Consider the following 23,953-nt stretch of genomic DNA (forward strand, 5'->3'; position numbering starts at 1 on the left):
GGCATGCACCACCACGCCCAGCTAATTTTTGTATTTTTAGTAGAGACGGGGTTTCACCATGTTGGCCAGGATGGTCTTGGTTTCCTGACCTTGTGATCCACCTTCCAAAGTGCTAGGATTACAGGCGTGAGCCACCGCGCCCAGCCATGATTTCTTTTCTTTAACCTAAGGACTATTTATAACTGTTTTGTTTAATTTTCAAATATTTTTTAACCTAAGGACTATTTATAACTGTTTTGTTTACTTTTCAAATATTTTTTAACCTAAGGACTATTTATAACTGTTTTGTTTAATTTTCAAATATTTGAGGCTTTGACTGGGTGAGGTGGCTCACGTGTGTAATCCCCAGGGATTTGGGAGGCCAAAGCCAGAGGATCACTTGAGCCCAGGAGTTTGAGACCAGACTGGGAAACATGGTGAAACCCTGTCTCTACAAAACTTACAAAAATTAGCCAGGCTTGGTGGTGTGCACCTGTGGTCCCAGCTACTCAGAAGGCAGAGGCGGGAAGATCTCTTGAGCACAGGAGGCAGAGGTTGCAGTGAGCCGAGATCGCACCACTGCACTCCAGCCTGGGTGACAGAGCAAGACTCTGTCTCAAAAACAAACAAATAAAAAAACAACAGCAGAAATATTTGGGATATCCTATTGTGGTTGATTTTTTTTTTTTTTTGAGACAGAGTCTAGCTCTGTCGCCCAGGCTGGAGTGCAGTGGTGCAATCTCAGCTACTTCAACCTCCACATCCTGGGTTCAAGCGATTCTCCTGCCTCAGCCTCCCGAGTAGCTGGGATTACAGGCATGCACCACCACACCCAGCTAATTCTTGTTTTTGTTTTTGTTTTTTGAGAAGGAGTCTTGCTCTGTAGTCCAGGCTGGAGTGCAGTGGTGCGATCTCGGCTCACTGCAACCTCCGCCTCCCGGGTTCGTGCCATTCTCCTGCCTCCACCTCTCGAGTAGCTGGGACATAAGCGCCCACCACCAAGCCCGGCTAATTTTGTTTTTGTATTTTTAGTAGAGACGGGGTTTCACTCTGTTAGCCAGGATGGCCTCTATCTCCTGACCTCGTGATCCGCCTGCCTCGGCCTCCCAAAGTGCTGGAATTACAGGTGTGAGCCATTGCGCTTGGCCTAATTTTTGTATTTTTAGTAGATACGGGGTTTCCCCATTTTGGCCAGGCTGGTCTCGAATTCCTGGCCTCAAGTGATCCACCTGCCTCGGCCTCCCAGAGTGCCCTGGGATTACAGGCATAAGCCACAGTGCCCGGCCTTGTGGTAGATTTTTAATGCAACTTCATTTCTGTCAGAGCGTATATATACTCTAAATGATTTCAATCTTTTTAAATCAATGGAATTTTATGGTCATTCATATAATTATTTTCTTTTTTGGGGGGACAGGGTCTTGCTCTGTCACCCAGACTGGAGTGCAGTGGTGTGACCTTGGCTCACTGCAGGCTTAACCTTCCAGGCTCAAGCAATCCTGCTTCAACCTCCTGAGTAGCTGGCAGTACAGGCGTGTGCCACGATGTCTGGCTAATTTTTTGTATTCTTTGTATTTGAGATGGGGTTTTGCCATGTTGTACACAGTGGTCTCCAACTCCTGGAAGTTCAGGCGATCCACCTGCCTAGGCCTTCCAAAATGCTGGGATTACAGGCATGAGCTACTGCACCAGGCCCATATAATCAATTTTAACAAATATTTTATATACATTTAAAAAGAATGTGTAATGTTGGGTATTGTGTTCTATAAATGTAAATGAATTCAAGATTGTGGAGAGGATGGTTCAAATCCTTTATGTCTTTGTGATTTGTTTTTTACTAGTTCTTCTAGGAATTTCCGAGAAGAAGGTAACTCTCCATAGTGTGTTGAATAGTGACCCCCCGCCACCCCCTGCAAAGGATATATCAACCAGAACTTCAATATGTGACCTTATTTGAAATAAGGGTCTTTGTAGATATAATTCGGGTGAGAATCTAGAGATGACATTAACCTGGACTAGAGAGATCCCTGATTCCAAAGATAGATGTCCTTGTAAGCGACAGAAAAGAAAGGCAAGCCAAGAGCCACCAGGAGCTGGAGGAGACAAGGATCGATTCTTCCCCCAGCCTTGAGAGGAAGCATGGCTCTGGTGGTGCTCAGTTTCAGACTCCTAGTCTCCAGAACTGGGAAAAAAAAAAATCATATTGTTTCAAGTTACCAAATTTGTTGCAGAAGCCCTAACAAACTAATGCAATTGACCCCTGAACAACACAAATTTGAAGGGCGTTGGTCCACTTATGTACAGATTTATTTCAGTAAATATAATGGAAAAATTTTTGGAGATTTGCAACAATTTGAAAAAATTTAAAAAAACAAACTCTATAGCCTAGAAATATATAAAAAAAATAAAACTTAGGTCATGAATGGATAAAATATATGTAGATATCTGACTATTTTATTATTTACTATCATAAAATATAGACGAACCTACTGTAAAAAGTTAAATTTATTGAAACTTGTGCACACAGACTGTATGTAGTGCCATTCACAGTCAAGAAAAATGAAAACAAATGTAAAGATGCAATATTAAATCACAGCTGCATAAAATTAACTTTAGTACTCACTGTACTACTGTAGTAATTTTATAGCAACCTCCTGTTCTTGTGGTGAGTTCAAATGTGAATGTTTTCATAAAAAGCTTTGTGATGCTAATCACCTTCACGTTGAGTGGTTCAACTTTCTAATAAATTGCATATCTGCACAGTAAAAAGTGATCTCTTGACTATGCGTCGTGGCTCACGCCTGTAATCCTAGAGCTTTGGGAGGCTGAGGTGGGCGGATCACCTGAGCTTGGGAGTTCGAGACCAGCCTGGTCAATACGGTGAAAGCCTGTCTCTACTAAAAATATAAAAATTAGTCAAGTGTGGTGGCAGGTGCCTGTAATCCCAGCTACTCGGGAGACTGAGCCAGGAGAATCGCTTGAACTTGGGAGGCAGAGTTTGCAGTGAGCCTAGGTTACACCATTGCACTCCAGCCTGGGCGTCAGAGTGAGACTCTGTCTCAAAAAAAAAAAAAAAAAAAGTTATCTAATGTAGTTCTCATGTATTTTTCATTGTTTAGTGCAATACCATGAATCTTGAATAACCCCATGGGAGCATAGGAAGTGCAACTATTGCTGCTCTAAGTGTTCCCAAGAGTTAGAGAAAACTCCATGACATTACAAGAAAACGTAGTTACTTGATATGTACTACAGACTGAGTTTTTCAGCTCTAGTTGCCCATCATTTCAGACAGCCAATTCATCTTGTAAACAGACTGTGTAAATTTATGATACTGATAAATAAGTAAGTACCATTAATATATTTTGTCTTCCTGTGCAATAAAAGCAGGGGTGTAGAAAGAAGAGGCGAAAGCTTGCTGCATCTCATTGGGCACTGAAGCTCACAGACAGGCAGCAGGCTTTGTCTCTCACCACGTGTGCTTTCTGCAAGTCTGGTATTGCCACATGTGCAGGAAGGACATTTAACATTTGAGCAAGAGCATTTTGGGGCTAATATCTGATTAATGTGACTTTTTCTGCCTCAATATTCATTGTAATCTATTCTCATAGCCCATAGCGTGTTTCCTGCTGAGCTGAGATGTTACTGCCATTAATAAAGCTGTATTACCTGCAACTGTCCCCCTTTCTATGGGAAAGTTGAGAACAGTCACACACGATTGTGTTAATTCTTTGTGTCACTTGCCTGGTGAAAGACTATGTGGGCTGCTCCTCTCCACACTGGGCCCAAAGGGGGAAAAAGCTAGTGAAGAGGTCTGGGACAGAACACTGCATGGGGACAGTGAGATGGGTCACTTCAAGGTACAATGCTCTTAAGTTATACCCCAAACTGATGCAGACAGAAAGTTCCACACACCTTCAGAAAATGAGAAAAAAATATTTGGAAGGTGGAATCGTATTTGGTTGTGAAAAACATTATCTTCTTCAGAGGATGTGCTAAAATCAAAACTAACAGATGATCTATGTCTGGAATAAAAGTGGTTATTTGTTAACAGATGCTGGCAAGGCTGCAAAGGAAACACCTATTCACTGTCACGGGGAATGTAAATTAGGTCAACCACTATGGAAAGCAGTTTGGAGATTTCTCAAAAAATGTAAAACAGAGTTACTAATTGACCCAGCAATCTCATTCATGAGAATATACCCAGAAGAAAATACAGCATTCTACCAAAAAGACATATGCAAACCTGCACACACAGCACCTTTATCTAAGATAAAATTTGGCATTATTTTAAAAAAGTGTTTATTTTGCGAAAAATTTTCACCCATAGTAGGGATGAAGAACATTCTTGCTAAGGTCAAGAGGCACACACCCAAAGGCAGCCCCAGGGGCAGGGCTGGGAAAGCCAACAGCACCAGCATCCTGGGCACACGCCAGCAGGTGTTGGCTGAAGCAACAGGTGTCCTGGGGAAACAGAAAGGAATTACTTAGACACAGTTGCTGATTCTTGAATTTCCTGTTTTTCCCAGAATGTCTTTATCATTTTCTTACCCTCCTGTCTATGTTTAGACACATGGCCCTCAGAGGTGACTTGTTGGCTGCAGAATGAGGAATTCATCACTGTCCTTTGGTCAAGGTAGTGAGAGTTATGTAATTTCATAAACTGTCCATATCTGATGATGGAAATAAAAAAGAACTGAACAGATGGAGAAGATACATCATATTCATGAATAGAATAATTCAATATCATCAGGATGTCATTTCTTACAAATGTACAGATTCAATGCACTTCTAATCGAAATGGAAGCAAATTATTTTATGGATATAGAAAAAGTAATTCTAAAGCTTATATGGAAAAGAAAAAGACCTTGAATAGCTAACACAATATTGAAGGAGAACAAAGCTGGAGGAAAGACAGGCACTACTCAACTTCAATACTTACTATAAAGCTATGGTAATCAAGGCAGTATCGTATTGATGAAAGAATAGACAGGTCAATGAAACAAGACAGAGAGTTTAGAAACAGAGACACATCAATATATTTAATTAATTTTTGATGAAAAAGTAAAGGCAACATGATAAAACAAAGGTTGGTTTCTTCAGAAAGTGGTGCTGGAACAACTGAATATCCACATGTAAAAAAAAATGAATCAGATCTTATCACCTCACCAAAATTAAGTCAAAATGAATCACAGACCTAAATGTCAAATACAAAACTATAAAACTTCTAGAAAATAACAGGAGAAAATCTAGACTTTCTTAGGTTTGATGATCTCTAGAAAAAAAACACCAAAGTTACAGTACATAAAAGAAATAATATGATAAGCGGGACTTGATTAAAATGTCACATTTTTGTTCTGTTAAAGCCACTGAAAGAGAAGACAAGCCACAGACTGGAAGAAGATATTTGCAGAAACATATTTGAATAATGAATTTTATCCAAAATATACCAATATTCTTAAAACTGAATAATAAGAAATAACCCAATTAAAAAGTGAACTAAACACTGTAACAGGCATCTCACCAAATAAAATATACAAATAAGAAATAAGCATATGTAATGACGCTCCATATAATATTTCCTTAGGGAAATGCAGTAATGAGCTGCCACTGCACATCTATTGGAATGACCAAGAGCAAGAACATGGTCACCCACTTTAATCACATGGTCCCTGTCACCTAATTAGAGGCTGCCGTGGGCTTTAACTCTGCAAGCTTGGTGTGTAAAGAATTCGACATAGATATGATATAGTGACTAGATGTCTTTTATTTATTTATTTTGAAAGAAAGTGTGGCCCAGGCTTGGAGTGCAGGGGCACAAATAACCAAACAATAACCCAAATCCAGAAGACTGAAAACGTCAAATGCTGTCAAGGGTGTGAAGCAACAGGACCTCTCATTCCTTGTTTGTGGCAGTCACAGATCATTGTACCCACGAACTCCCCGGCCCAAGTGATCCTCCCACAATCCATCTCCCAAGTAGCTGGGGCCACAGGCATGCACCACCATGCCTGGCTGATTTGTATTTTTGTAGAGATGAAGTCTCCCTGTGTTGTCTAAGCTGGTCTCAAACTCCTGGGATGAAGTGATCCTCCTATCTCGGTCTCCCAAAGCACTGGAAGTATAGGCATGAGGCACTGCACCCAGCCTGGAAGTCTTTAAATAGGATGAGTTCAATTTAACTGTTTCTCCATCTGCTCTACTCAGCTAAGTCTCCCTTTCAGCCCATGGGAGAGAACCGCAGCTCAGCCCCGTTCAGGATGGCTGCAGATTACCCAACGCCACTGCCATACTTCAGATGAGGGTCAACGAGGAAGGGACCCTGAAGCCTGGCAGCGAGCGCACTCAACGACCTTGAAACCATCCAAAGGGGACCCGCCATCCATGTCCCTGTCTGAGCTGTATCCGCTACCTGCACTTGGCGCACAGGCAAATATGGCCAAGCAGCCCCAAATTCCCCCTTTCCCCTCTGGGCCCAGGCAGCCGGGACCAGGGACAGATGCCGCTGCTGCGCTGAAGTCAGTTGGTCCGCCCCATACCTGCAACAGGGCAGGAATCGGCCGCTCAGCCCCATCTTGGCGGCTGCACAGTGCCCAGAGACCGCAACCCAGCACTCTGGGCGCGGGCCAAGGAAGAGCAGGGTCTAGAGTGGGAAGGCGTGTGCCACACGGGACCCTCAGGCCGTCTGGGCCCAGCCCTGCAGCCTCCCCCGTGGGCTCAGCTGCAGCTGGCATTTGAAGGTGGCAGCAGCGGTGGCAACCCCAGAACCTGTCCGCCACCAGCAGCATCGGACCCCGGGGTCAGACGCCGCCACTGCGCCTAAGTCAGGCGGTGGGACCACAGCTGCAGGAGGGCGGGAACCTGCTGCAAAGCCTCACGCCTGCAGCTGTACAGGGCGCAGAGTTCTCGAGCCTGTGCTGCCAGCGCGGGCCAAGGAAGAGCAGAGTCCAGGCTGGAAGGGCGGTGCACTCGGCGACCCTCAGCGGTCTGGGGTCTGGGCCCAGCCCTGCTGCCTCCACCGTGGACTCAGCTGCAGCTGCCACCTTAACATGGCACTAGGCAGCAGGGGCTGCAACCCCGACCCCGCCAGCGCCACCAACAGCTCCGATCCTGGGGTCAGAAGCCTCAAGGGCGCATAAGTCAGGGGGTGGGTCCCCAGCTGGAGGAGGGCGGGAACCGACACTCAGCGCCACCCCGGAGGCTGCACAGTGCCCAGAGCCAGGGCCCAGCTCCTGGATCGCGGGCAGAGGAGGGGCCAGGGGCGGCTCTGTCAAGCGGGCCTTGTGGCAGGGCGCCCCCCGTCTTCTGCTCCAGGGAGCCCCGCCAGCCTGGCAGCGCCTCAGCGGCCGGTGCCACCTGCACGCGGTGGCCAGCGGAGTGCGGCCAGGAGGGTTTCCTGGCTCGTGTGTCTCCTCAGCAAGCTGAGCTGCCCATGCGCTGCTCCCTAACAGCTCTGCTCAGCTGCCTAACGGCTCCGCTCAACGAATTTCTCCCGGGAGAGGCCGGAGTGTCCAAGAGCTTGGCCAGACCGCGATTTCTACTGGTGTTGGGCCAGGTGGGTAGACTGAAGGGCGAGGGCCAGCCACGGGGGCTGGGAAGGGCGAGCGGGAGGCGCGGGCTCTCTCTAGCAGGTGGCGCAGTCATGGAGAGGCTTTCTGCTGCGGCTGTCAAGGGCGTGACGGACCCGGAGCGCCCAAGAGCCTTCATTCAGCTGTTCTACACCAACGACTCCTACATGATCCACTGTGGGGGTCTCAGGAAGATCCACAAAGCTGCCTTGCGGTGCCAAGACCTGAAGCTGCAGAGGAGGAGGATGAAGAAGACAATGGACCTGAACATAAGAGATCCGAAGAAGAGGTACCAGGCCCTGCCTGAGCCGGGGCTGCAGGAGGAGGTGGCGGCTGTGGGGGGAAGGCCCCTTCAGAGTGGGGGGCTGGGGGACCTGGGGAGGAGCGGAGCAGGTGGAGGAGTAGAGGGCGGCGGGGCGGCTGTCCAGGGCCGCAGGTCCTGGGTCTTCTTCCCGGGCAGGCCCCCCAGGCCTGGAATGGGGGCGCACTGCAGGGCGGAGGGCCCAGGCCACCTTAAAATCAACCCCAAACCTTAGCTGCTTTCTCCTTCACTCCCACTTCCTCTCACGGAGCACTGTCTACAGAGTTTTAAAGTGATTTAACTCACAAAATTAAGTACATACAGGGTTTTACTTTTAATGTACAGGTTTTGAAAGATAATGTTAGATACATTATGGAATGGTGCATAATGAAGTAATTCCCAAAATATATGAACTTCTTGGCTACAAATTCTTTGGATAAAGCCCAATATCAATTTTGATATCAATGAATGTGTATGTAAATATATTCTTTGCTGAGGGACCTGAGAAGGAAACTTTGAGGTGGGAAGATGGTTTCTGTTCTCGAATTTAAGAAGACTCATTTTTCTCAAGATGAGAGCTCTTTATCAGTTTTCCATAAACCAAATAAAGTTATCGACGTTTTAACATTTTTTAAATTACACACGCTGTCTTTTACTATTGTGATGATATCTTTAGAATTTTGTAATGGAGTAGAAAAGTCTTGCCCTTCTAGATATCAAAATGTGCTATTAATTTGCACAAGATGGGCCGGGCGCGGTGGCTCATGCCTGTAATGCCAGCACTTTGGGCAGTCGAAGCGGGTGGATCACCTGAGGTCAGGAGTTCAAAACCAGCGTGGCCAATGTGGTGAAACCCCGTCCCTACAAAAATACAAAAATTAGCCGGGCATGTTGTCGGGTGCCTGTAATCGCAGCTACTCGGGAGGCTGAGGCGAGAGCATCGCTTGAACCTGGGAGGCAGAGGTTGCAGTGAGCCGAGATCCCTCCACTGCACTCCAGCCTGGGTGACAGAGTGAGACTCTCAAAAAAAATAATAATAATAATAAATAAACCACAAATTGTTTGCTAACAGGTGAAAAGACAGGCACATGAATACAAAAAAATAGAAAATCTAGAAACACCCAAATATATGTAAGAATGTAGAACTTGATAATAGTCACACGTTATATTAGTAGGAAAAGAATTAGTTTCATAAGTGAAATGCCTGATTTTGGGAGAAAACTAGATTTTTATGCCACAAAATAAGTTCCTGAGGGAATATAGATTAAAAATTTTAATATGCAAAATGAGAAAAATACCAGAAGAAAACATAAATGCCTGTTTACACAGATACATTTTTATGTTGACAAAACCTTTCTAAGAAGCTCAGACTCAAGCATTCTGAAGGTTAATTTAGCAAAACAAAAATTAAATCACCCTACATTTGAGAAAAAATAAAAGGCAGCATACTTGTAAAATACTACACATGTATGTGCGTGTGTGTATGCATAGTAGATTTAAAAATCTTCATTTATAGAGCATTCATTCAAATCAACAAAAAACCCTCTAATTTAAAATTGGGCAATTTAAATTAGAGATCTAAATTGCAGATCTAAAAAAAGTACCTTGCCTCTAATTTAAAACTGGGCAAAGTCCTTTTTCCAGATCTGCAAGTGACTTATGCACACAGGGAACAATATTTAGTGTTCCTGGTTAGAGAAGGCATTTAAGTTAAAGGAGGAATCAAATACTGTTTTCTATCCACAAAGTTTGTGAGGATAAAGAGCAGTGATATTTATACTGCTGCTTAAAGTTTAAGTTGCAGATGACTTTTCAAGTAGACAATTTGGTGGTAAGTACAATATTAAAAAAATTGTATATGCTTGTTAGTGATCAATTCTATTACACTAAAATATTTTTAGAAAATAAGGAAACATGCACGCAATTTCTTTTCTGAGCACTGCTTAAAATATCAATGTATTAAGAGAATCCATATAACGACTTTTATAAATACATTTCAGTGAATTTACAGCATGGGATAATATGTGACCACTGAAGGTAGAAATATATACAGAAGTATGTTGACATTTGAAAATGTATTTTAGTGTACCAAGTGAGGGTACAGTCCAGTTTGATTATACATACACACAGACTATGGTCTCATGTTACATGAAATTATATACAAAATACGATAAAATTTGTTATCTGAGGGCATTTAACATAAAATGTTTTTCCTTTTTGTTCTCTTTGATTTCTGCATTAAGCATGTACAATGTTATTAGTAAAAGTTTATTATTAATGAAATAATTTTTGGGAAGAGCAGGAATATAAATTTTGTACATATAAAAATAATTTCTCACTTGCTATATTTTTATTTTTATTTTTTGTGGATTAGTATATTCTGTGAACTTTTAGCATCTTCAGAAGAGAAACTGTTTATCTGTGCTTGTTAGTTTACATATACATTTTATTAGACACATATTTTTATTATATGTAGATTTATTGCATATATGTCAATAATTACAGATTAATCATTTTAGTATCGTTTCATTATTAGGAAAATAGCAAATTTAAGTGCTTTATTTATAGCAGTTTTTTAAGATATTGAACTTCCCCAATGTATTTATCCATGCTTTGAAACCATTTATCACATGTAAGCTGAATCCCTGTTATGCAGAAGACACATTCTATTAACTCTCAAGACTCTTCCATCCTTAAAAATTTCACATTTACCTGCTCAGCCTGAGCAAGGTGAAAGACTTAAAATTGGAGTAATAGGACTGAATCTCAATTGAAGCTTTTCCTCTCATCTTTCAAACAAAAACACTTCTGAAGTGAGAATCTAGTAAAAGATAACTACCAACCACGATTTTAGAAATTTATAACAGCTTTAAATAGTAATATTAATTATTGGAAATACCTAATTTACATGTATTCCATCCATAAATCTGAGTTAACATACATTCTGTAAATCTAAATATGGAATACAGTGAGCCATACCTATTCATTTGAATCCCAAGTTTTCTGTGGCTTGAATTTTTTAAACTATTAAAAAAGTACTTTGTTTTAACAATTTATTGTTTTTATTTCAACTCTCCTTTTGTGTAGTACTCTTAAAAGCTAAAATTTCTTTAAGTGTTAATCCTGTGACTAGGACTGCCATCGTCCTGTTGTATATACCATATTCACCTTCACGGGAGGCATCGTGAATTGTGTGATGCCTCCTTATTTTATGTACCAATAAAAGATTGTTTAAATTTTTGCCAAATATAGTTGTAATAAATAATGAATTGCAAGTGGCATTTCAATGTCAGAGATATTAAAATATGAAAAATTGAGCATCTTAGAATCATTAAAATAGTGTTATCTGTAACCTTTAAAACGCACCACAAAGTAGGCATAATTATACTGTTTTACTTAAAATGTTGTCTTTGTTAAGTAGTAGTAATAATTATAATACATAACAATTACTGAGCTGTTATATGTGCTAGGAACTCTTTGAAATACTTTGCATAGATTCTCACTGAGGCATCACAGTGATGTCCTGTGAGATAACTGCTGTATTCAGACAGAGGGCGCCAGCTTGACGTTTGTGATGGCGAAAATAAGACACCTCTAATGAAGGTAAATAGTAGCCAGTTCTTTCAGCAGGAGATGGATTTGGTTTAAATACATGGAATAAAAATGAATTTATCTCATTGAAATACAACTAATTTGTGAAACCTGTGGAATATTTGTTTTGATTTCCTATAATTTATAATTTACTTCTTGCTTTAATACTGACAGGCTCTACAATGCTGGGAGGCTTGTGTACATATTCCAGTAGATTCTGTTGCCGATACAAATATTGTAGATGTGTATGGCAACACCGCTGTCCATCATGTTGTTGATAGTGAGAATTTGTCAGTGGTGGCAAAACTGCTGTCCCGTGGTGCAGACATCGAAGTGAAAAACAGGGTAGACTTAACCAATGTTATTTTAAAAATATTTGAAATCTATTTGTTTTAACATTAACATTGTAAGTTCTTTTATATTTGGAAGCTCAAACATTCTTTGAATGAAAATAGTTTGAAAGAACTTGATTATCTAATATTTTACTTTAAATATTAATATTTTTACAAGAACTACTAGAGAGTATGGCTTTTCTGTGCATTTATGATAAATATTTGAATTTGTTAAAGGTAAAACTTTTTCAAATATTCTTTCCCACCCAGGTTTTTTTTTCTTTCCAATTAGTGTAAAACTACAAGAAAGCAAAATTTGCCTGCATAAATTGAGTCACCGTGTAAAATTTAGGAGACATGCAGAAATCTGGATTTCCTCTTAAAGGATAGAATGTGGTGTCTCTTGAGCCCATGTGACTGGTATGCTCTGAAGAGGTTCTAGTTTTACACAAAGCATATGTTTCCAGTTTGCTGCTGTGCCCACTTAGGCACATCACTTACTCAACTTACCCCTTTTGCCTCTGTAAATACTTCAGGTATCAATTCCTCTCTCATAGTATGTTTTGATAAAGGTTTCAAGGTGTTCAAGATAGTTGATAGGTGTTTATAATATATAGTTTATATTTTACATTAATTCATTAATAATGTGGTTGATTTCTAGAATTTAGAAGATTTTTTAAACAACGATTTTTCTTTATATAAACCATAAATAATCATCTTCTATTAGAATGCCTGTAAGCCTTTTTAGATTAATCATGGTTATATTTGAATAGGTTATACCTATTGCAGAAAATATTATATCTTTCTCCTCAGAATTGTCCCTTAAAATTCAAGTGATTTTGTGGCTTCTATTATGCTAATCTATATAGATGAGTTAGAACTTTCATTAATAAGCCATTTTATTCATATTTCTGATATTTTCCCAAAAATTAAGTAGCAATTACAATAGAAACTAAAATAGAAAAATAATCAAAATGGATTATTGCATTTTAAGAAGTAGATATGCGTTAAAATCCTAGCATTATCGTTATAATTGAGAATAAATTTTATACTGAATTTCTAATAGCTGAGATAAAATTCTATTGTCTTGTAATAGGAGAAACCCCATGGACCACTTATAATAAGCAATCAAAGTTCATTTGAGGCCAATCTCTTTTATTTGGAGCCCACTTCCTTAGTGACCCATTTAGAGCTGGAGTGCCTGACACTGGCATCTGGGATCTTGGGATCACTGATAGAAGAGAATCAAGTGAGTTTGTATCACCCAGAGGAAACCTCCATTTTTCTTGGGAAGTTTTCAAAACTGTATCCCTGAAATTCTAATTTGTCAAATATTAATGTCTGCCACAAAAATTTATTGTCAAATAAGGATTAGGCAAAGTTCAAGTCATTCCTTGAATAATGGATATTTAATTCACAGTTTTACAATATTTCTTGAACATATATAATGGTGGAATGTGTTGGGGTACAGTGCTTCTGGTAAAATATTCTCTGGAATATAGTTTAAGAAACACTGCTCTAGAGGTAATAATTTAGATTACTAATTTAATAAAAAACCAAAGTATTTATTACTATGTCTTAGGGTCTAAGGATATAGAGATAAAAGACACTGCTCCTCCCCTCAAGAAGCTCTTGCTTTAGATGAGAAACAATAAAACCATGACAATATAAAGATTTTTGGAGATAACCAGAGTTAATGTGATGATGCAGAGGCTGAATGTTTCCAAGGGAAGGTGCAGTGCATGGGAAAGCACAAAAAAAGGGAGAAAGAAAGGACTGCTATTGATTTACTTTCTATTTTATGTGTATAAGTTCATAGGATATTATATAAGATATTCAGTTCAACTGAGAAATATGTAATTCCATGAATTATAAATTGTCTTTGCTGTTTTACAGGCTTGCCTCACACCACTTTTACTGGCCATAATGAAAAGAAGTGAGGAAATTGTGGAATTTTTAGTGACAAAAAATGCAAATGCAAATGCAGTTAATAAGTTTAAATGGCATAGTACTTTTTTATTAAAAAACACTTCAGTAGTGTTCTAGAGTAATAAACACTCATGTCAGAAATATTAATAACATTTACTTAAAATTATTATAGTGAAAACTATCAACACAAATTATCAGGAAGAAAAGCAATTATTTGGACTGATCAACATAAAGAACAGTATATAGTAGGATTTATCTTCTCTTATTATACTGACTGATTCTTATTTATAATCTTATATTTTTGGTTGCATTATCTTCAATTAGCTAAAGTGGTTCTGTATTAGTTTTAAGAAGTATGAACTTTTTAAGTTTACTTTATAATTCAATATTGAATGATTAACACTTTTATAGTATTTTTATAACTTCTGTTTTTAATACACTTTTTAGAAAGTGCAGTATTGCCTGGGCATGGTAGCTCTCGCCTGTTATCCCAGCACTTTGGGAGGCCAAGGTGGTTGGAACACTTGTGGCCAGTTCGACACCCAGCCTAGCCAACATGGTGAAACCCCATCTCTACTAAAAATACAAAAATTAGCTGGGCATGGTGGTACATGCCTGTAGTTCCAGCTACTCAAAAGGCTGAGGCACGAGAATCGCTTGAACCCAGGAGGCAGAGGTTGCAGTGAGCTGAGATCGTGCCACTGCACTCTAGCCTGGGTAACAGAGCAAGGCTCTGTCTTAAAAAAAAAAACCTCAGAAACAGGAGTTTAAAATCATTTTGTCTTTAGGACGACAGTTTGCTTTGTTTTCTTTGAAGAATATTAATTTTAGGTTATCCCTACGTGATTATTAATTGCTATCACCAGATACTGTGAATTTATCTTTTTTTAATTAATAGTGTATTTTTATTTTTAATTTGTATAAGTAGAGGGAAGAAAGACATCTTTAATTGGATTAACATTTTAGTTCATTAAGATAAGCCAGCCCGCGAAGTGGCTCATGCCTGTAATCCCAGCACTTTGGGAGGCTGAGGCGGGGGGATTGACTGAGGTCAGGAGTTAGAGACCAGCCTGGCTAACATGGTGAAACCCCATTTCTACTAAAAATACAAAAATTTAGCCAGGTGTGGTTGCAGGCGCCTGTAATCCCAGCTACTCAGGAGGCTAAGGCTTGAACCCGGGAGGCAGAGGTTGCAGTGAGCCGAGACTGTGCCACTGCACTCCAGCTTGTGCAATAAGAGTGAAACTCCATCTCAAAAAAAAAAAGATAAGCCATAGGCGAGCGATAAAGAGAAAACAGATAGGCTTTTGATTCACATAAGAATGGGTTCATGTCTAGCTTCCTCACTTGATATGTTTGGTTTCACAAAAATTACTTAATACCAAGTATGATTTTCTATATGAAAAGGAAAATAATAATATGTCCTTTAAGGACAGTTGTGTGGAAGTAACATTATGAATATCAGCAGCATTTAATTCAATGTCCCACACGTTCTTATCAGCATCATTAACTGAACTTACTACGACTACTACTCATATCATTACTCCTCATACTGTTTTAAGCCTTCAGATTGCTCTCATTTGTCTGACTTCTAGCTGATTTTGAAGAACAAAATATTATGTCAGACTAAGGAAGAAATAGAGAATTCTTCACTTAAATCTTTGTCTCTTTAAGATTTGTGAACAGAGCATATTTTCTTGCCCTTCAAAGGACTTTATGTTAGCCACTTCTAGTATGCCATATCCCAGTGGGACATGAGTCTTTTTGCCCCTTCCTTTCAGCCTTGGTGGTGATTTACAAGGATAAACACTTGAGCACTCAACATACTTATGTTTGTTAGTACATGTAAATGGTTAATTCTACACTGACAGGCACATATTAAATTGCTTCTTTTCCTAATAGTGAAGTTATATCTTTGTTATTTTAGCACAGCCCTCATGCTTGCTGTATGTCATGGATCATCAGAGATAGTCGGCATTCTTCTTCAGCAAAATATTGACATCTGTGCTGAAGATATGTGTGGAATGACTGCAGGAGGTTATGCTGTTGCTAGTAGATTTAATCCATAAGTGTTTATATTTAAAGGCTAGGTGAGATTTCATAGTTTGTTTCAGGTAATTTTTGAATGACAGTGAATTAGTTCACTTCCTCAGCCAGAAACTAGGCAAAAAGCTACACTAGTTCGAAGGAGTAATGGGTCCAGGATTCTTTATTTTAGGACTTTCAACAACTTTATCCCTAGGGGTCCTAATGTTGTCTACTTGATTTGCAGTATAACCCCTATCCGTGGGATAAACATAGTGTCACAATTTTGATTTTTCTAATAAGTTATTTGGCTCTTGAAATGTCCACTTTAGCAGAAAACCTGATAGTGTCCCCGGGGCTGTCTCCCATACCTTCATCCTTGAATTTTTAAAAGAATCTAAGGGGTTCCCTAAGTCCAAGGAAGACATTCCTTTTGTTTAAGTCAGAAGGATTGGGAGGGTGGGAAATGCCCATTCTCTTCATTTTGTTGTTTCCATTGATGCTGTTGCTGCATTGTTGCCATTGAAACTACTCCTGCAGTCTGGTAATGATTGACCTTTGCCACCAGGATGCCCTTACTAATACAGATCCCTCAGTCTTCATGGTGATCCACATGCAGACTTCAAGGTTATTACATTTTTTTAGAGTTCACATACATATTCTCAGCCATTGTTTCCAAAGTACCAGCACCCTGCCCTGGCAGCTAGGACATTTAGCTTTAGCCACACACATAGTGAGGAAATTGACCCTTCTCCTCCCACTCAAAACCTGATGTGAAACCCACATCTTAGCCTGGACGTGGCCTAGACCTTCATGGTAAGTTATCCTTTGAGTGGCTTTTTTCTGTTTTCTCTAGCAAATATTAGTTGTGATAGTTGGAAACTGTGAATCAGGTTGAAATAATGTTACAGGAAGAAATTAGAGATCCCTTTTTATTTTGTTACCACAACTATGTCCCTGGACCTTTATAATCGGTGTAGCACCATTTTGTAGGTAGTGGAAGGTCTCATCTTATTCTGGAAGATCCCACATCATCTTCCTCAAGTTGTAGTGGGTTCCAGCTTGTGCTCGTCCCCTCAAGTGATTCTTTTTTCCTAAAAGTAAAAATCTCCCATGCTACCTGCACTGTACCTCGAGTTTTTAAAATATTTTCAAATTCTGCATCACCATGAAGCCATTCAATAGTCTTCACAAAATCCCAAGTAAGTTGGTTACATTTAACAGAGCTAAGCCGCATCCATGACTGATCAGTCTTCAGGTATAAAAGTAGGGATTTGCGCTGGCATCAGCGGTACATATAGTAAAATTGAAACAACGTCGAGAAGATCAGCATGGCCCCTGCACAAGGATGACACACAGATCTGTGAAGTGTTGCATATTTCTTGCAGTTTCCAAAAGGACATGTGACTACTTTCTAACTAGCTCCAAGGAAATGGCGTGAGTCAAAGCAAAATGGGTGTTACCCAGTATTGCAGTTGTGATTTTCGTACAAGAAATATTGATGCAAGGTGATGTATGAAATGAGATGTGGTAACGCATAGGATCTTGTGTGCAATATGCTGTTAGTGCATCTCAGAAATGAGAAAATACCAACTTGCATCTTCTTTGTGGAACTTACAAAAAATAAAGGTAGGGTTTGGTCTTCCACAGCAGCTGGAAATGAGCATAGTGACTAAGCATCATCCTAACAAAGATTTGTTGATTCAGAGTTTCAGGAGGTAGATAAGAGTAGTAGTAGTCCAAGCCAGATGCTGACATCTATTAGTTTTCTGCCCTTGGTGTGATTGATGAGCTCAGTAATAGAGGCTAATCAGGTTATTCAATTTAACGAATTAATATATTTATAAATAAATTTCATTATAAATTATAAAATAGCTTAGATGCCTTGAATTACAAGCCACAAAGAATAGAACATCTAATAACCAAAAGTAGGAATTAATAACAGAAAAGTGCAACATTTGAACATTATAACCTATGAAGAAACACTTTTTTTGAAATTTATTTGTGTTTTGTAGAGACAGGGTATCCCTATGTTGCCCAGGCTGGTCTTGAATTTCTGGACTCAAGCAGTCCTCCTGTCTCAGCATCCTAAAGTGCTTGCATCACAGGCATGAGCCACTGCACCAGGCCAAAACTTTGGATTTTAGTGGGAATTTTAAAATAGTTTCAGCAATAAGATTCAAGAACAAGGCATTTCATTGCTTCACTATTTATTTGAGCATTTTAAAAACATTATTGTGTTAAATCTTTATAATAACCTAGTGAAATCAGGCTCTAAAATTCTCATTTTTAGAAGACGTTGAGCCTAACAAGCAACTTGTTCAAGAAAAAATACCTGTTGCTTACCATGATAGGACTTACTCTGAGTTAAGGACATTTTCCATTATGCCACGCTAGCTGTAGTGAATTTACTGAGTTATACTGCCCTGAATTCATGAGTATTTCATCTTACTTTCTTTCTTCTTTTATTAGCAGCTTAATAAGTTCCTAGAGCTTACAAACTTAAAGTCTCTGGAATAAGTAATGTTCTGATGTTAGCTCTGATATTGTCTGAAATAGTCTAAGAACTTAATAAATTTGGTAAATTCGGTAAATGTTAAAATAGTAATTTTATTTATTACATTTTTATACATAGCATTCATCAACACCTTTTGGAATATAAACAAAAAATATCTAAAAATCCTCAAAATAGCAATCTGGGTAAGACTTCTGATAGTAAACTACTCTTGGTGGTGCTACCATAAGGTTATGGAAATGTTGATTATACAATAGCAATTAAAAAAGCAATGTGGAAATAGGATGTGTTTACATAGATATGTGTCTGTGTGTGTGTGTACATATATATAGCTTTGATTTAATTTTTTAGGTTATAATTCAGAATTAGTTACAGGTAGTTTATAATCTCAGAAAATATTATCGAAAAAAACATGTTTTTAATTATGGTCCGTAAAATTTTATATAATACTTTTGTATAAATAAGTAAAACAATTTTTAAGTTTGTATATTCTATGTTTCCTCAACTGTTATAATAACTTAGGCTTGTTATAAAATGTATAACCCTTGGTGTGATTGATGAGCTCAGTAATAGGGGATAATCAGGTTATCCAATTCAATGAATTAATACATTTATAAATACATTTTTTTACAAATTATAAAGTAGCTTAGATGCCCTGAATTACAAGCCACAAAGAATAGAACATCTAATGAGGAAAAGTAGGAATTAATAACAAAAACTGCAACATTTGAATATTATAACCTATGAAGAAACATGATTTTATTTACTTATTTATTTCATTGTAGAGACAGGGTCTCCTTTTGTTGCCCAGGTTGGTCTTGAACTTCTGGGCTCTATTTAATTTTTACAATAAGTGGTTTGCATTTAGTAAAAGAGAATTAATTACAGTTGAATCTTGAGTAACATGAGAGTTAGGGTGCCGATCCCCCATGCAGCTGAAAATCTGCTTTATATGAAAATCTGTTCCTTTTGACTCCTCCAAAACTCTACTAATAGTCTACTGTTGACCTGTGAAGCCTTACTGAAAGCATAAACAGTGAATTAACACATAGTTTCTATGTCATATGTACTATATACTGTATTCTTACAATAAAGTGAGCTGGAGAAAAACTGTTTTAAGGAGGAAAAAATATATTCACTATTTATTAAGTGGAAGTGAATTATTATTCATAAAGGTCTTCATTCTCATTGCCTTCATGTTGAGTAGGCTGATAAGGAGGACGGAGAGGAGAGATTTGTCTTACTATCTTGCAGTGGGAAAGGAAAAGAAAAATCTGTTTTTTAGTGGGCTCCTACATTGAAAACCCTTATTCAAGGATCAACTGTATGACATAGTGACTTGTGCCACTAAAAAAGTAAGAATCTTTTGAATTTGGAACTCAATAATACTTTCTGGCACCATACACAAATATCAACAAGAATTACAAAACTTAGCCAGGGTGCATCAGTACCAATAGGATATTAATTTTCAAAGATACCTACTGAGTGCAGAAGTCAGAAAAGCAAATCTTTGTTGAGAAGCGTAGGTTATATTACATAGTCTTGTACCAAAAGGTCTCACTATTATCAACTCCATTCCCTCTAAGTTGAAACCCAATAAAATATACTTACTTCATTAGAACAAGGTGTGTTGTTCTATCTGCTGGATAATTAGTGTGTTAATAGTAATTTTGTTATAAAAAGATGCTCTATTTCTACTGGCCAAAATATTAACATAAATATTCAAATAGCTTAACTCTAGGCTCAACAAATTATAATAAAAGTACAAAAATTTTTCACAATGACAAAATTGCTACTGTGTTATCTAAATGTGACAAGGCATTGTAAAATATGAACTGTATGAGTACATCTTTAATTTATTACATATTTATCAAAGGACTTCTGTAAGTTAGGTTTGGCAAGTTGCAGGTGACAAATATGGAATACACATAGTCTGGGTCTTTTCAGGTGCTCATAATATAGTAGAGCTGTCCCTGTTGAATTTCTGCATTTTTCCAAGAGAATTTCCTATAACATGTTTTTTATTCATTTATCCACTTGTCCACTTAACAAATAACTGTCAAGTACCTTTAAGGTACTAAGCATCTTCCTTGTTATTATCATTGTCATTTTTTATTATTTACTACTTTATTAAGGTACTAAGCATTTTTCTTGTTATCATCTTTTTCTAATATTTACTACTTTATTTAGTGTTTGTGCCAGAACCCCTTTGGGAGCTTATAATTATCACTTATTATGTCATTACCATATTCAGTATGTGTCAGACATTTTATATCCAAGGTGAACAATTAAAGCTTTAAAAAGTTTGGTAGTGTCCAGGAGTGGTTGCTCACTCCTGTAATCCTAGCATTTTGGGAGGCCAAGGTGGATGAATTGCTTGAGCTCGGGAGTTTTGGACAAGCCTGACTAACATGGTGAAACCCGTCTCTACTACGTACGAAAAATTAGCCTGGCGTGATGGCGTGCGCCTGTGATCCCAGCTACCTGGGAGGCTGAGGTAGGAGAATCGCTTGAACCCTGGAGGTGGAGGTTGCAGTGAGCTGAGATCGTGCCACTGCACTCCAGCCTGGGAGAGGGAGCAAGACTCCGTCTCAAAAAAAAAAAAAAAAAAAAAAAAAAAAAAAAAAAAAAAAAATTGGTAGTATTTAAGGAAAGCATGCAGAATGAGTAGAAGTTTGCCAGGTAAAGAGTCAGAAGGATGATATTTAGAAGGAAAATTTAACCAGATTGTGTGTTTGGCAGAAGGAACATCTGAAGGAACGCCTGACGAGTCTGAACCCTTGGCGGAAAGAAGCCTGAGCAGGCTGAACGCTTGGTGGAGGGAACACCTAACCAGGCTGCACCCTTGGTGGAGGGAACATCTGACAAAATTCAATGTTTGGGGAAAGCGACATCTGGAAATACTGAACAGTCAGCAGAAGAAACACCTAGGAAAATTAAGAGGCCTGCAGAAGAAACATCTGAGAAATTTGCATGGATAGCCCAAGAAAGACCCAGAAGATCTCATGGGAGGAAAAAGAAACATCTGAAGAGACTGAATGCGTGGCAGGAGTAACAGCTAATAAAACTGAAGCTTTGGGCCTGGCGCGGTGGCTCACATCTGTAATCCCAGCACTTTGGGAGGCCGAGGCGGGCGGATTGCCTAAGGTCAGGAGTTTGAGACCAGTCTGGCCAACATTGTGAAACCCCGTCTCTACTAAAAATACAAAAAATTAGCCAGCCATGGTTGCGTGCGCCTGTAATCCCAGCTACTCGGCAGGCTGAGGCAGGGGAATTGCTTGAACCAGGGAGGTGGATGTTGCAGTGAGCCGAGATCATGCCACTGCACTCCAGCCTGGGCACAGAGCGAGACTCCGTCTCAAAAAAAAAAAAAAAAAAAAAAAAAAAAAAAAAAAAAATCAAAACTGAAGTTTTGGAAGAAGGAACATCTAAGATGATAACATGTCCTACAAAAGAAACATCTACAAAAGCAAGTACATATGGTAAGATGCTTGAGTGAACGTTGTAGGGTTTATTGGCACTTCGGGTTCCCAAGTGGAAATAGTGTGATATGGGAGTAGTTGGGAATGACTTGAATATCTAGACAAGGCAAGCTTAGGCAACACTTTTTAATAGTATAGAAATGAGTAGACCTTATCCTGCAGGCCCTGAAAAATCCTCACAATACTTCTGGCTGTAAATACTGGATGAACAAACAATGGTTAAAAACATAGGAACGAAAGTTGTTTTGGTGGTACAGGGATATCATAGGATCCCACTTTTTTTTTTTTGAAACGGAGTCTCGCACTGTGCCTGGGCTGAAGTGCAGTGGCACGATCTCGGCTTACTGCAACCTCCGCCTTCCTGCAACCTCCGCCTTCCGGTTTCACGAGATTCTCCTGCTTCAGTCTCCTGAGTAGCTAGGATTACAGGTTCCTGCCACCACCCCCGACTATATTTTATATTTTTAGTAGAAACGGGGTTTCACAATGTTGGCCAGAGTGGAACTCCTGACCTTGTAATCCGGCCACCTCGGCCTCCAAAAGTGCTGGGATTACAGGCGTAAGCCACCGCACCTGTCCAGGATTCCACTTTTGGTTGACTAATTAGCAACGGCTCCAGTCATCATGCTCTCTCAAGACAATATTTGAAGGCTGGAAGGGCTGGTTTTGTTCACATGTTTCTTTTAAATAGGGAGAAAACTTGGAAGTTTGCAGTAATCTTCCTGTAACATTTTATTGGCTGGATTGTACCACATGCTCATTTCAAAACCAGTCACTAGGAAAGCAAATGTAATTACTGTGATTAGCTTAGAATAATTGGAAATGGGATGGGGGAATGGAATAATAAAGATCTAAATAAACTTGTATTTCTGCAGCAAGGAAGATTAAATAATGGCTATGCATAGGAAGCTAGCAATGTTTTCTGCGGGGATTCATTGGAAAACTTTGAGCAGAGGAGTCACAAGATTAGATTTGAGTATCAAGGCATTCTGGTGATGGTATAAAGCAGAGATTGGCAAACTTTTCCTGTAAATCGCCAGATAGGAAATATGTTAGGGCTATGTGGTCTCTATCACAGCTATTCAACTCTGCAATGTAGGGTGAAAGCAGTCATAGATAATGTGTGAGCAAATGTGCATGATTGTATGCCAATAAAACTTTGTATAAAAATCCATTTGGTAAGCTGAATTCGGCCTGTGGCTTATAGTTTGCTGGCCCTTCATATGGAAGATAGATGGAGAGTAATCACATAAAAAAGTTAAAGACTAAGGAAGCTTTTGTAGTAGTTCATGCTATAGTCTCTTTTTTTCTTTTTTTTTTGGTCACCCATCTGTGGCCTAGTATCAATCTGAGAGTTTGACCCATCCAAGGTAAAATGAATCAAGTTCATTTTACACATTTAAACATGTTGGTCTTCCTTTACCATTATTTTATTTTGATTTGTTTTACTGAATTGCAGTTCTAACAGATTGACTATAGAAGTGGTGGTTGTTATCCACCAATAGAATATACAGGCCACAGAAGAAGGTCCACAAATTCATGAATGAAAATAGATTTGTATATGTTTTAAAAATCTATAATAATAAATGTTCTCATGAATGTATTGGTGATTAACCTTTTATAGATCAGATGTTCCCATCAGAATCCAAACAAGAGGAAGATGAAGAATATTGTTGGGATTCTGGAGTACTGTGTATTATTGATGTCATTATTCTCTAAAAATATTAATATGGAGTGATGTGAAAATATAAAATCAGAGGCTTTGACTTGGTTTCCTTACCCCGCATATGCTCACAAGAAATTCCGATATTTCTAAAAACATACTTGGATGGGTGTGGTGGCTCACGCCTGTAATCCCAGCACTTTGGGAGGCTGAGGCAGGTGGATCACCTGAGGTCAGGAGTTCAAGACCAGCCTGGCTAACATAGTGAAACCCCATCTGTACTAAAAATACAAAATTAGCTGGGCATGGTGGCGCATGCCTGTAACCCCAGCTACTTGGAAGGCTAAGGCAGGAGAATCACTTGAACCTGGGAGGTGGAGGTTGCAGTGGGCTGAGATTGGGCCATTGCACTCCAGCCTGGGCAACAGAGTGAGACTCTGTCTCCAAAAAAACATACTTAATAAAAAAAATACTATGGGCTACGTAGATTATTGCTTGATAGTGAAATTCTGCTAATTTTCAGAATTAGTTTTAGACACAGTGTTGTATAGTGGAAAAAATTAGGCTTAGAATT

General features: G+C 39.2%; 2 pseudogenes; both read left to right on the forward strand.

The window, feature by feature from the left end:
* Window positions 1–7,414: 7,414 nt before the first annotated feature.
* The window catches only part of LOC112135123 (putative ankyrin repeat domain-containing protein 30B-like), a 156,529-nt pseudogene continuing 139,990 nt past the window's right edge, over window positions 7,415–23,953 (forward strand).
* Window positions 17,002–17,102, forward strand: LOC112135272 (U6 spliceosomal RNA; annotated as a pseudogene).

This window comes from Pongo abelii, chromosome 8 (assembly GCF_028885655.2).
Source record: "Pongo abelii isolate AG06213 chromosome 8, NHGRI_mPonAbe1-v2.0_pri, whole genome shotgun sequence".
NCBI classification, from domain to species: Eukaryota; Metazoa; Chordata; class Mammalia; order Primates; family Hominidae; genus Pongo; species Pongo abelii.